The 17,075-nt window shown below is 40.3% G+C and overlaps 1 protein-coding gene across 7 annotated transcripts in view; it reads left to right on the forward strand.

Annotated features, from left to right (window-relative positions):
- Positions 1-17,075, forward strand: part of FRMD4B (FERM domain containing 4B) — a 309,226-nt gene that overhangs the window by 179,613 nt on the left and 112,538 nt on the right. The window lies entirely within an intron of this gene.

Here is a 17,075-nt window from a genome sequence, read left to right on the forward strand (position 1 = left end):
TTGTTTATTTCTGGAATTTTTCACATAATATTTTGGACCGTGATTGGTTGAGGGTAACTGAAACTACGAAAAGCAAAACGTAGATAAGGAGGGACTACTGTACTGGGAAATGGAAGTTCCTGCAGACAGGTACTATGCCTACTGATGGAGAGAGTGCTCAATAACTTTTGGAAGGGAGGGAGATGGGTGGTGGACCAATACCATTGGTTGAGTTGAACTGATAAATATATGTATGCCATGGACCACTTGAGCTGGAAGAAACCTTATCTAATTCCCTCATTCTATTACTGATGAAATTAAAATCCAGAAAAATGAAGGAATTTTCCTGAGATACCATATCCCATTACAGGCCTCACACAGCCTAAAGTCCATGTCTCCTGAATCCTGATTCTGTATTTTGTCCGCCACTGTGCTGTTTCCAGTACCAGCTGATTGCTTTGCCTAATGTCCGGCTTCTCTGCATTTCCTGCAGCATGAGTTTCTTCTCATGCACACGTTTCTCTCTGGTACTGGAAATGTGGGAGCGGCAGCCCCAGTGAGGTTCTGCTTCTTACTATGAATGCACTGCTTCCAGCTGCTGGCAGAAACCAGAGGTCGGGTGCATTAAAAGACCCCAAGAAAAAGAAGCAGCAGTCTTGTTGCTAAGCACAAGCTGTAGTATTAGGTGAAACTGTACTGCAACACTTTCTCCTTGTTTTGTAAATATTGTAAGAACCTTAAGAAAATTAGTGAGTTCTTAGTAGAGACTTATCTCAAGATGCTAGGTCAAGTATGAGACTTTTGCTTATCTTTAAGATGAAATCCATGAAGCTTCAATTAAGATTTTTTTTCTTGCTTAATGTTGGAAAACTATAAAAACTTTCAAATGAAAGACTTTTTCTAAACTGGAAAGAAGGCTAAGTACAGGTAAAATATACATTAATATGTGTTATAGTAATCTGGCAAGTTTAGGCAAACGATATATCATTCCAATAAAGCAATCTAGGAAAAAGAAAATATAGGGCACATTCTGTTGATTTCAAATGCTTAAAAAATATTTTCGCAGATGGGGGCTGTAAAGGCATGCTCACTTCTGTACTCCTGTATCGTTTTATTTTCTCTTTTGGTTTTCTTTTCTTCTATCCTTATTAGTTGAACAAGTCAGCAGAGTTTGTACTTGTTCTTTCAAGACTTTTCTTTATACCACTCAATTAGATGTGTTTGTATTCAGGTTTTCAATTCATAACGGGATTAGTCTAGAAGCTGAACATCCATAGTAGAGAACCTGGAGAACACTGGTGGAGCAGTGTGGCATAGCTGGAAAGCATACTAGGCAAAGAGAACTGGATTCCAGATCAGATGTTCCTACTTTTCTGACAAGCGTTGTGGCCTCGGGGAGCTCATTTTTCCTATCCAAGCTTCAGAATCCACATTTGTGAGTGAAGAGGTTAAACTCATACTGAGGTTTTTTTTAGCTTCAAAATGCTCTGACTCCAGTTATTTTTCATTACTTCTCTGTTACCCAAATAAATTGCAGCTATATCTCTCCCTCTCTCTGCTTACTTCCATCTCCTTCCTGTCTTCATGCCTTTCTTCCCTTCCTCCTTCCTTCTTTTCTCCATTCTTTCTTTCTTTCCACTGATATTTCCTTAGAAAAGCGTTCAGGGCTAGGACTACAGCGACCCAGATGCCTGTAGTGCCAACAGCAGTGTATGAGTGGGAGCAAACTGAATGAGGCAGAGTTGGAAATGGAATGAGGCAGAGAAATGGAAATGAAACTACTCACTGGAATCAGACACCGAGATTCTGTCTAGGAAGAAATCAGGACCTTGGTAATGGATACAACTCTTGTATTGAAATTTGACACTGTTCTTAGATTCCAAATTCTTTAAAATTTAACACATATTTCCTAGGAGTATACTGCACCAACAAAGTGCCAGGCTTGGGCTTACTAAGGTGAATGGTATGCAGCCACTACACTTAGGAAACCCTGACCAGTGGAAGAGTGTACACTGGAACTTTCCAGTGACTCTGTAGCTCTTATAAGCTTGACTTTTGGTTCATTTGCCACTCACGCTTGGGAGTGTAAATCTGTTGACATGAAATGGCTATGAGTAGTGGAATTTATTTAGTATAATTTTGAGGTCGAAGGATTGGACCAACAGGGGTATATTGAGGTAGAAATCAAACAATGTCAACTACAACAAACAATGACACCCTCAAGCATTCAGGGGTCCACTGGTAAAGGTTCTGTTTTTGATAGGCTCTGTCCAAATGAAACAGAAAGAGAGGAAAATGAGAGTGCAAGAAACCCTGTTTTACCACTTATGAAATGAGTCACCCCCTCTGGCCTTCTGATGGTGATAATGAAAATTACTATATGAGGTTGTTGGAGGGATTAGAACTTCTGGCTCTGAAGATATACCTAATAAATTTCCATTAATATTATCTAATAATAATATTATCATACTTCTATCTCAAGTCACACAAATAAAGACAATGGTGTCATGAAAATATGTAGACACCACCGAAGATTGAATATACAAAGTAATGAATGGGTAGTTTTTTTAAGGCTCTTCATGTTCACAGTAACATAAATATGAACCTGTTATTCATTACCCCAATTTGGCTCTCTCTACATCTTGCCATTGTCAGGATATTCACCAGCCTTCTGTCATTTTGGACACATGAGATCACTTGAACTTGCAGACATATGTGTGAATTTCGCAAGACACAAGTTCACAAATAGGTGATTGTGGTATATGGCAATAGGCTTGAGGTCAAGTGTTCATCGTTTTAAGGACCTGGTTATAAACCATTTTAAAGACATGGAACTAATACAAATCTGATGAAAGTTACAGAAAGTCTTCTTGGAAAGATTCTCACCAACACATTTTACCTATACATGGAGGTAGAGGGTTGGTTTGTAAACCTTGCTAACATCATTAATAGACCTGTGAGAGGTTCGTGTATTCCAGCTGAAAATTGGAATAAACTATGTGTGCCTTTTCAAGAATTGGTGAGAAAGTAATTGGTTTCTGTGTGTGATGCCCAAGAAATGAGTTTTTCTGAAACTCTTTAGCACCTAACCTTATATTAGCCCACTAGATGTGTGGTGTCCCAGGACTAACATGGACTCCATAGAAGGTATTTAGAATCTAAGAGCAAGTCCTGCTACCTCCACCTCTGTAGCTATTTATACTGCTCCTCTGGGAACAGTAGTCATATTTTCAGAAACAACCAGCGTGGCAGGTTCCCTCTTGGTACTTGGTCTTGTGTAGAGTTGAGGGTAAATTCATTGTGTTGAGTTGAAAGTAATTGCTCTGTTCACCATTAGAACAGTCATCTGACTTTAGGGATTCATCCGAAACTCTGCAGAGATTTTGCAGTAACTATTTTTTGAGTTGGAACAACAGGAGGTTGTTCTTGGTAACCATGCACAGTCCCAAGTGCCCACCTAAAGGGCAAGTACCTTTCTTTATCAGAACAAGTACCGAGGTCCAACACACCACAAATCCTACTTTGCATTATCCTTTTGCTTTCTTTTTAAAAGAGATTATTCATCAACTAGCGCTACTTTGAAATATTTTATATGACAAAAGACTTCACTGCTTTCCAAATTTTTATGAAATGAATAAACGACTCCATTTTTTCATTCGACAGATGTTTTTTGAGCAGCTGCTTTTGCAAGGTGCATGCTACAAGCTAGGGGAACAGTGGTTAAGAAGACGGATATGGTCCCTGGAGGCAGATATTGTATAAAAAGTGCATCATTGTTTAATTACAATTGTGAAAAGGGCTGCAAAAGAGAAGTATAGAGCAAAAAGAACAAATAATTCTCATAATAAGAGTCATGGAGCCCAGAGCAAAAAGAACAAATAATTCTCATAATAAGAGTCATGGAGCCCAGAACTATACCAGGCATTCTATGTGCATCGGCTCATTTAAACCTCATAGCAAGGCGCCAGTATTATGTCCATTATGCAGAGCAGGAAACTGAGTAACAAAGAGATAAGGTTATTTTCCCATAGTCATGCCACTAGCAAATATCAAAGCCAGGATCTGAACCCCAACAATCTTGCTCCAGAGTCTTCACTCACAACCACTATACATGGCTTCTATGAGAAAATGACTTTTAATCAATGTGTTTGATAAATTGTGTTAGCTAGGGACATTCTGCACCCCCTTGTGATTTGAGGTGGGAAAGAGATCATACAGAGAAAGAACTAGAAGAGGACCAGAGTGGCTGGAGCCCAGAGAGTGAGCGGGGAGGGAGGACAAGACTAGGGGAGAGGCGGGCGGGAAACAGGTGGTACAGAGCTTGATAAGCTGCCTAAGGGATGGGAACATTCTTCTGATTGAATTCAGTCAGCGCTGAAGCTCAACCCCTCAGTCAAGAAGACCGTCTCAGGAGCCTTCCACACCTGCGATATGATAGCACTGAGGGGAGTTCTTCTGAGCTGGCTAGATTATTTCAGATCAACTTACTATCGTGTATATAGAAAGCACCCTGCTCGAAGATGCTTTATCTGTGTCATCAACCTGTCCCATTGATGTCTTTCCCAAGACAAATTGTTTTCTCCCTTTTCTGAGACTCACAAGACTACGTTTTCCATAATGGTTCATGTCATCACATTGTGCCTGTGGCCCGTTCAGTAATCATCATCATCATAGTGGCTAACACTGCGAGTGGCACTGTGTTGGGTGTTTTCCACACATTCTTGTATTTCAACCTCAACTCCATGAGGAAGGTACTGTTTTGATCCATCTCTTTCAGAGAAACCATCCTATAGGATTAAATGACTTGTCCAATGTCCCACTGTCTAGTGTCAGAGTCAGGACTTGCATCCAGGGTTGCCCGATGCCAAAGTCCATCCTGAACCCCACATGGTGTTACCTCAGTGTATAAGGCACTTCCTATTTAAAAGATTCAAAAATTGCCCAAAGTTAATGATAGAACTGATTCTAAAACTCGAATTTTACATTAAGATTCATTTTCTAGTTCAACAGTTAAATCTCACAGGAAAAAGGTAAAAGAGAGAAAACCGAATAGAAAGCCATGGACCTTCCCCACTACCCAAAGCAGTCTCGTAAACATGTTATAGATTTACTAACCCACCAGCTGAATTGGTAGCACTGACAGAAATAGAGATCTACAGAGAATGGGGGATCTGTATTTGGATATTAACCATTAGGAATTGGGAAGAGAGAATTAAGAATTAAGCAGAATAGTTTTAGTATTTATTGGGTACTTACTATACGCTAAGTTCTTTAAGTTTATTTATTTATTTAGTCCTCACAACAACTTGATGAAGTTGGTCATATACGTATCTCCATTTTATAGACGAGGACTAATGCAAAAGTCCTCTGGACTATCTCTTTTTCTTCCATTTTTGCCGCTCCCCCCTCCCCACCCCGCTTACCTCCAGTTTCATCTCCTCACAGGAACCAGAGTTATCCTTTACACATGTCCCTAGATCATGTCTCCCCCCATACCTAAAAGCCTCCAATGGCCTTCTGTTGCATTTGGAATGAATCCCATACTCCTTACTATGGCCCAGTGCAGTAAATGTTATAGTGGTTTTCAGACTTCAGCGTGCATCAGAGTGACCTAGAGGGCTTGCTAAAATAAGTGGCTGAGTGACACTCCACATTTCTAACAAGTTCCAGTTGGTCCTGATGCTACTAGTCCAGGGACCACACTTTGAGAACCACTAATGAGCCCCCCATTAACTCTGACCTTGTCTCCTATACTTTTCCCTTCAGTGACCAAGTTCCAGCCACATTTGCTGTCATTTTTTTTTTCTTAAACTGTTCATTCTCAACGGTAAGATTTCTCTCCCAAGGGGAGTGAAAATTGGTTCTTGAGGGGCAAAAAGAAAAAAGAAAAGACTTAGATATTCTGATAGTTTGTGGCCCTCCAAAGTTCAACTTTACCCAAGAGATATACAATATATCTATGATAATAAAATTACCCAAGAGATATACAATATATCTATGATAATAAAATTTCATGGAAGAGGACGGTATTGGGGGGTAAAACGTCTGGGAAGGCTCTTAAAAATATGATCATGAAAAAAGTTGTGCAACATTGTCTTAAACAAACCAAGCATGTTCCTGCACAGGTCTTTCGCACTTGTTGACCCTCTGTCTGGAATGTTCTTTTCCTAGATCTTCCCAACACTGACTCCTCATCATTCTCATCTCAAATAAATGCAGCTTCCTCAAATAGCCCTTTCCTCACTACTCCAGAGTATAACTCTCCTACATCCCATTCTTCTGTTTTCTTTTTTCATGGCACAGATGCTCCTTAATTTATAGTGGGGTTACATCCCAGTAAACTGATCATAAGTTGAAAATGTCATAATTCAAAACTACATTTAATACACCTAACCTACAGACACTATAGCTTAGCCTACCCAGTTTCTCCTGAATGTGCATTGTTTTCACAGCATCATAAAGTCAAACTATTGTAGTTCCAGGACCGCCCGTACTTAGCATGATCCAAAATCATCATGTGTATTGGTTAGTTTGCATGTTCGTTGTTACCTTGACTAACAAGTCTGTAAGAGAGGAACACTTTGGCTATAGTCTATTATATTGTCTAGAGCTTATTATAAAGTTCAACACACAATTACATGTCGATAATGATTGTGAATACATGAATGGTTGTTATTCACAAAGTTGACAAAATGGTCAAGCTGAGATTTCAGACACCCTGCTTAACCACTAATGAAACCCAAGAGTTGTTGACTGAAAGTACCTAGTGGAAATGGTGATGTCACAATTTATTGGAGCTTATGAACTACTGTGTTCAACCCGAGTCATCTAACGGGCAGGGGGAAAGTGCAAAATTTTTCCAAATTTTTTCCAAATTGTTTAATCCCAGTTCCCCACTTTATTTTCTCCCATGGTTTACACAACCAGGAGAAAAAAAGGGGGAGCGTGAGGAAACCTCAGTGGTTTCAAGTGAGGAGGTCTGTGCTAAGGAATATGGATAATATTATCCTCCTATTTTACAAATGAGAAAACTGAGGCTCAAAAAAGCTTAATCAAATGCCCAAGGCCACAGAGCAGTAATTAAAAAGGCTGTGAAGCCAGCCTATTTTTCTCTTCCTCTGGAACCTGTCCTTGAGGCTGACACACCTAGTCATAGCTCCATTATCTTGAACTTCAGCCATACTCAATAGCCAACACACTCTAGAACATTTCTGTCATCATGGAGAGTTCTACTGGACATCAATGCAAAAGACCTTCTTAGCCTTGCCTCTGCCCTATCTTGATGGGGAAAATGGGACGGTCGCTTAAAGTGACATTTTATGATCTATAAATCAAAGAAAAATGATTTCTGGTCACTCCTCAGTGGCATAAGATTCAGTTGTCTAATTCACCTCCCACCAAACAAAAATGTATAGTCATAATTTCATTCCCAAGAACCTGACACAGTGTAGGTGCTCAAAAAATATTTACTCATTACAAAGCAAACAAAACAAAATGACGAATGAAGCCAGCAAAATGGACAATGTTCACAGTTTGGTAGAAATTGGGTGTTATATAATCGGGAGAAAGAAATGATAAAATAGAATAACATGATCCACTTTTCTTGTTTTAAATTATAGGAGAAAATAGTTCCGTTTTCTTCAATGTAGTTTTTGTTAATGACTTAAATTGTGTTTGCAGAGGAAGGAAGCACACGTAAACTTATATAGAAACTAAGCAGAACTTCAGTTGGTTGTAACACAAAAACAAGGTCATTATAATAGAAAGTTCTACAGATATTTCTAATTCTAATTCTCGGCCACAATATTCGTGGAAATCTGGGGGTGACAGGGTTCTTCTGACTCTAGCAGGTTTGTGTCTTCTTCCCTCACCTTCAGTCCTTGCCAACACCACATGATCCACTTTTCTTGTTTTAAATAAATCACTTCTCTTTGATAAAACTCTTCCCTGTTCTAGTTCATTAAAGCTTCTAGGACACTAAAAAGGTGACAGTAGTTAGAATAATTATTCCCAAGCCATAAAACCAGGACTTTTATCTCCAGGGCTGTTATAAAATTTTCCAATTTCTTAAACGTACATTTCTTTACATTGGCTTCAGCCTAATATAAGGCTTCAGGGACTGGCAGAGTGAGCACTTGAGGCAGCCAGGATGTGCCAATGGAGTGCTGTAACTTTCCCAGAACACCCCCGGGTAAGGAGAGCTGATTCTCTTTACAATTCTAATTTAATGTCATGGAAGCCTTCCCACCATAAAATGCACAAGATGAAGCATCATGTCTATGACCACACAGAAGTCACATCCTTTCTTTGGGCCTCAGTGGCCTCATCTATAAAATGGGGATATGACACTTCTGGCCCACTAAAAATGGGGATATGACACTTCTGGCCCACTAAAACTTGTAAAGTTTAAAAGAAGAAACAGTAGTGACGGTACTTTGAAAGTTTATAGTACTCCAGACAAGCTAGGTGATATTATTGCTAATTGGATCATTAAGGCCAAGTTTATTCATGGCTGGATCTACTTGTTCTTTCTCTTTCGTGGAGTTCAGGGAAAGAGTGGAATCTGCTCTCCACCCACTCGGCACCTGAACCTGTGCTTTGAGAATGTCCACCCTGAAGGAGTCTGTAGCAATTGCTTGGTTTTTATTACTGAATAGTATAATAATAATATTTTAAATTGCATGCACTTGCCTAAGCGTTTTATATACATGTGACCCTCCCAGGCCTGGAGTGGGGGGCGCTATTATTATTCTCTTTTTTAGATGAGGAAACCAAGGCTCAAGAGAAGTGAGGTACCCTGCACAATGCCACACAGGTACTGAAAAGCAGAGCTGGGGTTTAAACCCAAGTCTGTCTGACTCAGAGATCTGTGTTCTCGACTCTCACACCTCTTAAATAATACACTATATGCACTTTAAAAAGTAATAATACCTGCTTCCTATGGAATGTTTACAACGCAGTAGGCAAAATTATTCCTATTTTTTAACAGCTACTCAGAGAGGGTAAGTGGCTTGCCTGAAGTCTCCAGCTAGTTAGAGGCAGAGCCAAGATCAGACATTACACCCATCTGACTTTTGAGGGGGTGCTCCCAATCACTGCCCTGCTGAGTGGGTGGTACCACCCTGTGTTATCCCCTGACTAAAGCAAATGTCATCAGAAAAGCACTAGAGTTCTGGAACTTAATGAGTTCCCAATTAATTTGCATAATCCACCATCCAGGCCACTCTTACCGAAAGCACCCATGTTTGTTTAAATGACCCAGCCCCTCACACCCCTTCAGAACAGCAAGTCCAAGAAACAATGCTGAAGCAGGGCCACAGGAGATAAATATTTGGTTCCCTGGATACAGCTGCAAGTGTTGGGTGAGATTTCCTCTCACAAGATTCTTCCCTTCTGCTGGAGGCAGAACGGAACTGAGATTAGAACAGAGCAGGAATAGAAGTGGGGAGAAACTTGTCGACAGAGCATAATGACACGTGCTCAATTCTGCTTGTGAATGAAAAAGCTGCAAACTTCTTTCACCAATGCTTTAAGGTCCTGGAGGCCTCCTTCAGCAGGGATTTGATAGATTCCAGAAGGATAGTAGCAACACAGCTGGTTGGAATTTGGTAATTAAGAGGCAACAAAGTCACTCAGTTGCCGACGACATCTTAACAGTATAAATGGGTAGAAAACTCAGAAGTGGAGCAAGAGATGGAAATGAAGGGAAATTCATTCATTCCACATATATTTAAGCCCCACAATGGGCTGGGCACTGTCATAGGAGCTAGGAAAGCAGTAGTAAATGAAACTTCATTTTGGTGGCAAAGAGCAGGAGAGGCAAATGACACGGCGTTTGACAGGAGAGTTTAAGTCATGCGTCAAGAGAACCTCAGTGGTGAGCTTGCCCACTGGGGACTTTTTTGAAGTACAATAATGAATTACATAGTTATACATGAATCTTCAACTGCAAGAGAGGTTGGCACCCCAACCCCTGGGACTGTTCAAGGGTCAATTCTGTAACAGTCACCTGTTATGGCAGCCTCTGTTTGCCAAGCTCTGTGCCAGGCATGCATGAGCACAACAACTCTTGGGGACATTGTTAGTCCTATTTTAGGGATGAAGAAAATAAGACCTGGAAATTTGAGTGCACTGAGCTTTGAACACAGTACTGTCTGAATTCAAAAACTCTGTTCTTTCGTTTTTGTCACATGGTCCCTCACTGGCCTTACCATCCTGACTTATAGTGCTCTGAACAGCACACTTTCCCCAAGACCGCCTTCTCCACTGAACTTCCCCAGTGATAATCTGGGGACAAGGGCACCAATTTATAGCGTTTGCCAATTTTCATGGTGTAAATACCTTGGCCTATGTCGTGTTACCCATGTGCCAGCACTGCGTTGGAAAGAAATGAGCGGTAGCACACCGCTAAATTACATTGGTACCATACAGATTCAATAGATCACCTCAAGAGCAAAGATAATGGTAAAATACAGTAAAATATTTGGAAAGTATTTTGAGTTTTGATCATTTATTACCTTTTCTTTTAATGTAATTTAGTTCATTGTGAGTTTACATACTTAAATTTTTAATATTGGTTGTGCTGAACAACCAGCTTGAAAATGAGAACAGTGGGCTCTCACAGGTGCTGTGAGATGGCTTTACATCACCATTCTTTCTCTGGAAGGATTCTTTGCCCCCCATTGTGTTTCCTGGTGTTCTCTCAGAAATTTTTTTTTTGTTTGCTCCTTTTTCACATTTCTTTTGTTTCCCTGACCTGGGACCTTCGTTTTGCTTTAATCTTTGAATCCTGTGTTGGCCTCAAAAAACGGCTGGATCTCATTTGAAAACATAACCTGCATTAGGTAACAAAAAAGTTTCTTCAGTCAGTATTAGAAGTGTCTAGGTTGAGAGGGAATATTTTTCTGTGACGGTAAAAAAGAGTCCTGGACATTAAGATTAAGAATGTTTCCATATTGTCCCAAATGAGTTTGACTTTTCTGTTTCCACATTTTAGTAATACTTTTCTAAATCCCCTTCCCAAATATGGCTGTTCTACCAAACAAACTAGGGATCTGGAGCTAATACAATCTGTTTGTATTAGTTATAAACCCCCTAAGGATTTATTTCAGCCTCCACTTACACATGGACCACAAAGAACAAAGAGACTTTGAAAAGCATAAATCAGACATTTTGTAACAGGGTTGATGGAAAATTAAAACATGAAATCTCTGAAATTGAGTGCAAACTCAAAAGCTAATGTAAAGTTGGTTTAAGCATTCTTTTTTTTATTATTAGGTTTCTGGGGCAATATATGTGGTTTGTTTGCTCTATGGGCTTTATATTCAGCCCAGATTTCCAAGTGCGCCATACAGTGAATAAACAGTACCTAGAATATCTTTAACTTACAAATAGTACTGCAGTTTATTTTTAAAATCCCTTCACCCTAGCTGTGCTTGTCTTTACTTCTAAGTTTTTGAAAGATGCAGTACTTTTGCTCCTTCCTAAAGGCTGTTTTTCACAAGAAAAGAGAAAACTGACAGTTGGAAAAGCAGAAAGTTTCCAAACCACAGGGTGTCTGCTACTTGCATAATCACCGAAGCCAAAATTTCCACTTTCTATAAGGCGCCCAGAGAACTTCATTTTGGTCAACCGGAACTGCACACAAGAACTAACATCCCCCGCAGCCCATGGGCTGTGCTCTTGGCTTTTCTTGGTGACACTTTGCGACTTCTTGTTTATAGTATCTGTTCTCTCCCATTTTTTTTTCTTTTTTGACTCATTGATACTGTACCATGACATCTAAAAATACAGCCTAACAACTGGTTTTAAGTAAAAAGAATGTTTCTTTCTGGAAAGGAACATCAGAAATATCCTGCATGATTTTCTGAAAATAAACCTTTGACAGTCTCTCATCAGTGCCTAATCTAAGTTTCTAATTGGAAAAGTGCAGAGTATTTATAACGAGAATCCTGCTTTTCACTGCAGTTTCTTCCATGAAGAAGCTTCCATGAAGATATGTCTCCTGTTTTTCCCCCTTGTCACTGAGTGAGCTCCTTGTTGAACTTGGTTCAGTCCTTTATTAGCTAGGATCCTCAGGCAAGTTATCCTCAACTTCTTGCGGTCTCAGCTTCTTCTATGTAAAATACAGGGCAAAAAATAGTTACTTCACAGGGTGGTTGTTAGAATTCATGGATAAAACGGGTATGAAACACATGACATAGACAAAGCAGTCAACACATTCATTTCCATTTCGTGTTGGTGAAAACAAAAGTAGCTGGCCCAAGACACGATCTGGTCACAATCGAGTAAGAAGCAAGAGTTTGCACAAGTTCCCAGCTCTGGGCACATGAGCAGCTAAAAATGGTGTTTTTGAGTTAGCCTGTTGATTTACCACTGAGAAATGAGAATAGAATTAATCCCCAGCTGTTGGGTTGCCCGCTCTTTCCAGGGTTTAACTGGTGGATTGATTTTCAATTTAAGTGTGACAGCTTGACTTCTTAATCCAGGAGAGCTTTTTTCCTTGAGAAAAATAACCATTTATCCAACTCAAAATAACCACTTACAGTTAACATAATAGCAGTCAACAGCTTACAAATCATTTCCACTAATAGTAGTAGTCACTGCACTAGGGTAAAGCTGATAATGTATGTCAGGCACTTAGAACAGACCTAACACCCAATCTATGCCCAATAACTAGAGTATCTTTACTGGTGCTATGAGTATCATCTGTATCTTTGAGGTAGATTTTAGATTCAACCCTCATTGATATAAGAGACAGACAAAGCTAAGTGAGTTTGATTGTTATCATTCCCATTTCGCAGAGACAGAAACTAAGGTTGGAAAGATACCATGGTTTGCAGGCCCTTTTAGTTAAATTGCAGAGCTGGAACACAAACCCGAGACTCCTGATTCTAAATCTTGTTTACGTCCCAGGGACACCAGGCTGATGTCTCCTCATAGCCTTCAGTTCCAGACTTAAAAAGTTGCTTGCTTGCTTTCTCTCTCTCTCTCTCTCTCTCTCTCTCTCTCTCTCTCTCTCTCTCTTTCTCTCTTTCTTTCCTTTCTTTCCTTTCTTTTCTTTTCTTTTCTTTTCTTTCTTTTCTTTTCTTTCTTTTCTTTTCTTTCTTTTCTTTTCTTTCAAACCTGGCCTTTTCACCAGCCTTATGAGATCAGGCTATAATCTGGTAAGAGATTGCCTTTTATAAGAATGCCCTCTCTGGGGAGTGTCTGCCAAAGCTGACCAAAATTGTTTGCCAGTTTGATGCTGGAGCTGCAAAAATGGCTGTCCACTGGCCAGCCTTTCTTGTTTGCTGTCCTCCAACCTCTACCAGGCAGAAAGGAGCTTGTAGCTGAATGCTAATGTCCGGAAAACAAGGTTCTCTCCCCAGTCTCTACTGGAAGCCACTTGTCAAGAACCAGTATAAGTTCTCTCCATTAATTTCCCCACTTCTCATGCTTCCTGGGTAAGAAATGAGTTTTGAAGTAAGTTTTGTGCATGCTAAGAAATTAATTCCATTGCCAAATGAGCTATTTCAGAGTTCTTATTGTTATCTGAAAATATCTTATTTAAATTTTAATAGTTTCTTCTTTTTACATCTAGAGCAATTGTCCTCAACCAGGGATGATTTTGTCCCCCTGGAGATATTTGGCAGTGTCTGGAGACATATTTGGTTGTCACAAGAGGCAGCAGGGTGGGGCGGGGTGTTACTGGCATCTGGTGGGTGGAGGCCAGGGATGCTGCTAAACATTCTACAATGCATAGGACAGCCTCCTACAACAGAAAATTACCTAGCCACAAATGTCAATAGTGCCAAAGTTGAGAATTCCTACTCTAGGACAAGCTCCAGAGACAGTGACCTTGTTGATGTCATTTTCAGATAAACATTAGTACCCAGAACAGTGCTTGCACTTAGAAAGTGCTCAGTAAATATTGGTTGAGTGAATGAATGAGAACATGATCCAGAGCTTTTCCCCACCGATTTAATTGTATGGTGTGCTAGAGTACATCTTAAGCCCAGAGTAATGTGGACTCAGGCCCAGGAGGCCACATAACTGATCAATATCATCCTGTACTCTAAGTGTTTACATCAGCATGACAGAGCCAGCAGCCCAAGAGGTGGGCACGAATTCTATCCTGACGCTCAAAGAAAATCAATAGCAAACACATAGACACCATTTTTAATAGGTGTCCATATTTCTTCAGTGCAGGGCCAGGAGGTGGCCAAAGAATGGTGACTGTACAAACTTTGCTTCTCCTCTGGTCTTACTTCCAGTTGAACCAGGCAGCTGCAGTTTGGTGAAACTAGATCAAGCTTTTCCAGAACAGTGTTATACTTGGCAATCAAAATATGTTAAATCCCTAAGCTCTGTGTGATTTAATATGTAAGACCTATTAAATGGGAAATATACAGAAATAATATAGCAGTGAAGAGCGTAGACTCTGCAATTAGAGTCCCTGCTTGTATGATCTACTCCGCCTCTTCCTAGCTCTGTGACCTTGTGGGGTGGGGTCAGTCATTTACTTTCTCTGAGCCTCAATTTTCTCATCTATACAGTGAAGCTAGTATTGGAATCTACCTCTCATTGGATTGTTATGAATGAATTTAAATGACCCATGTAAATTAAAGAAAAAACTCTGGACAGAGCCAGAATCATGGTCAGTAGCCATCACTTATTAACATTTTTCCTAAGGCAGGTAATTACTCAATTTCATCTTTGATAAACTATGAATTCTTCCCCTCGTTATCAGTCCCCCAACTCTGACCCATTTTCCTTTCTTCCTTTGTTTCTTTTACTCCACCTCCCTTTCTTCCTCTCTCACTGTCTTTTTCCTCTTTGACTTCCAGTGAACCTGTGAAAGATGTACAAGAGTCCTACTTTTATACTTTTAAACCCCTGTTCATAGTAACATGACTCTCTCTGCCTTTCAGTTTTGCCATCTATAAAATCTAAATAGTAAAATATCTTACCTCATAGAGTTGTTGAAAGAAGATACTGCACATGTAAAGTGCTTAGTGCTCATGTGACATAGAGCAAATGCTTAATAGAAGCTAGGAGAATCATTTATTGATACTGAAAAAGAAGATCCCAGTGACAGCACATAGGGAAGACAGGCGCCATCTTGAAATAACTTGAAGGAAAATCATAGCTGACTAGGCTTGGAGACATCTGTGTCAGTCTAGGCCATTCTCTCAGCAGGAGTGTCAATAGCTCATATTCAGTCAACACCCAGAGATGATATAAAGGGGCCTTGTTCGGCGAGTTGACATCATTTGGGTGAAATATAAAACTCTAACCACTCAATAGATCCCAAAGTAAGAATGTCCTAGATACGTGCCTTCTACCTCTCTCCAGTTCCTCCAGAATATCTCGTGTGATAGAGAGTTTAATAGCATACCTTGTTCTCTGGGTGAGAAGCTTGCTTTTTAAGTGTAAGTCTGTGTGGGCCAAGGCTTGGGAGGTGTTTTGGAACATCCTCATTTAACATTATGCTCTGTAAATTTAAATCATTTGTGAATTTATTTCATTGTTAACTGTGTCTAGGTTATGAATAGTCAAGGTGTTCTTTCACTCGGCAAATATTTATTTACCACATTCTTACCATGTGCCAGGCACTGTTCTATGCCCTGGGCTACAGTGGTGAACAAATCAATCAAGGTCACTCCCATGGAATTTACATTCTGACGATGAAAGATAAAGAAAGATAAACGAACCAAAAAAATAGATACGAAATATTAGCTATAAAGAAAATAAAAATAAAGCAGCATAATATGAGAGTGCATGTCCAGGCTCCACTTTATATGGAGGACACAGAAGGCTTCTTGGAAATAATGACTTGTGTTTGGAGATGTGAGAGATGCAAAAGCACTGCATCATGCAGTGATCTGGGGGAACGCACTCCAGACAGAGGGAACAGCATATGCAAAGTCTCAAAGTAAGAACAAGCTTTTATTTTGAGTAGGAAAAGGAGGCCAATGTGGCTGGTGTATCAGAGCAAGGCAAATGTGTTGGAAGTAAAATTAGAGAGGGTGGGGAGACAGGTAATGTGGACATTGTCAGCGAGGTAAGGCGATTCTTCACTGTGCTGCATGAGAAGCCATTGAACAATTTTAAGAAGGGAAGCAAAGGGATTGATTTGTATTTTAGAGATCTTGCTCACATGGCCATGGAGAGATTAGACCATCATGAGACTCAAAAGCACAGAGACTGGTTAGATAGCTGATTTTGCACACTTCTAGGCAAGGAATGACCGCGGATTAGACTCTGGATGGGTCACACTACAAAAAAAGCCCTGAGCAGTCATTTTTATGAGGCAGGCTCTCTTATGCTAAGCTTTCAGAAAAGGTCAAAAGGGAATGAGACCGAGTAGGGAAGGAGGATGATGTGGGGAAGCTTGCTGTTTCCTTATCAAGCTTTCATATTTCCACATTCCAAAGAACTACTAAAGCAAAACCAAAGTAGGCTGGGGTGCTGTTCATTTGTTATAGTTTTTATTTCCTTTTGCTTTTTAACCTGACTCCAGTCACTACGAATGGTCTCATGCTCCCTGTGTTCACTCACTTTTAGGTTTCTTATCTACTCTCTCCTCTCATCTCCTAAATCAGGTAGTAGGAGTCAGCATTGGAGGCAGGGGTATATTCATTCAGACTTGAACCCCACTCTGGGCTATACAACAGGGTACTCCAGGAAGCCAGAGGTCTGGCCTATGGCCGATTCTCACTTCCCTTCTGGTCTTCCTCATTTAACCACTGACCAGATGGACAGGGTCCTTCCACCAGCACTCAGCACTTAGCTACTGAGGACCTCCTCTCTCAGCTGGGCAGCAAACGCAGGGCAGCCACAGACTGAGGTGGGAGTTTTAATCCAACATGCACAATTTGAACCTCCATATTCCTGGGGTTGAATGGTGGAGGTGGCGAAAGGGTATCAGGTCTGGGTGGATGCTCTGTGAAACTTTCCAAAGAGATCATTTTTATGTTTTTTTTTTCATTCTATGCAAGGCGTTGGTGCTATTAGCTGTCACTGGGCAGAGGTCAAATCTGAAACTGTATCAGTGGTCTCTGGGATTTGAAAGTGATTCTGTGTAACACAGCTTCACACACAGACTAGAGGAG

This window comes from Pteropus medius, unplaced genomic scaffold, assembly GCF_902729225.1.
Source record: "Pteropus medius unplaced genomic scaffold, Ma_sr-lr_union100, whole genome shotgun sequence".
Lineage (NCBI taxonomy): Eukaryota > Metazoa > Chordata > Mammalia > Chiroptera > Pteropodidae > Pteropus > Pteropus medius.